Raw genomic sequence first — 440 nt, forward strand, 5'->3', positions numbered from 1 at the left:
AATGTGAATTAAAACATGATAGAGTGATATCAATACCTTATTAGAATTGGAAGAATAAATGAAATTCCCTACTAATGGTGATTCAGTCGCATCACATTTATATACAAATAACACCGAAATGTTTTCAGTGTAATATCTAACTTTCTCAGCAGCACAGAGAATAATGTGAATGTACCATGTGGGGTCTTTAAGAACAGATACTTATGCGATCATGTAATAACTCATATGTACATGTAAGTTATGACTATGTGTCTTAAGGTACACAAAACCCTTGTGAGTTAGTTAGTGTAATTAATTATTTATTACATGTATTTGACAGATGATAAAATTAGGGTTCCTAGAGATAAAGTGACTCCCCCAAGGTCACACAGCCAGTAGATACCAAACCTGACATTTTAATCCAGGTCTCTTCTCATTTTAAGTCAAGTACTATTTCTAGT

This window comes from Vombatus ursinus, unplaced genomic scaffold, assembly GCF_900497805.2.
Source record: "Vombatus ursinus unplaced genomic scaffold, bare-nosed wombat genome assembly UNPS02003756.1, whole genome shotgun sequence".
NCBI lineage: Eukaryota > Metazoa > Chordata > Mammalia > Diprotodontia > Vombatidae > Vombatus > Vombatus ursinus.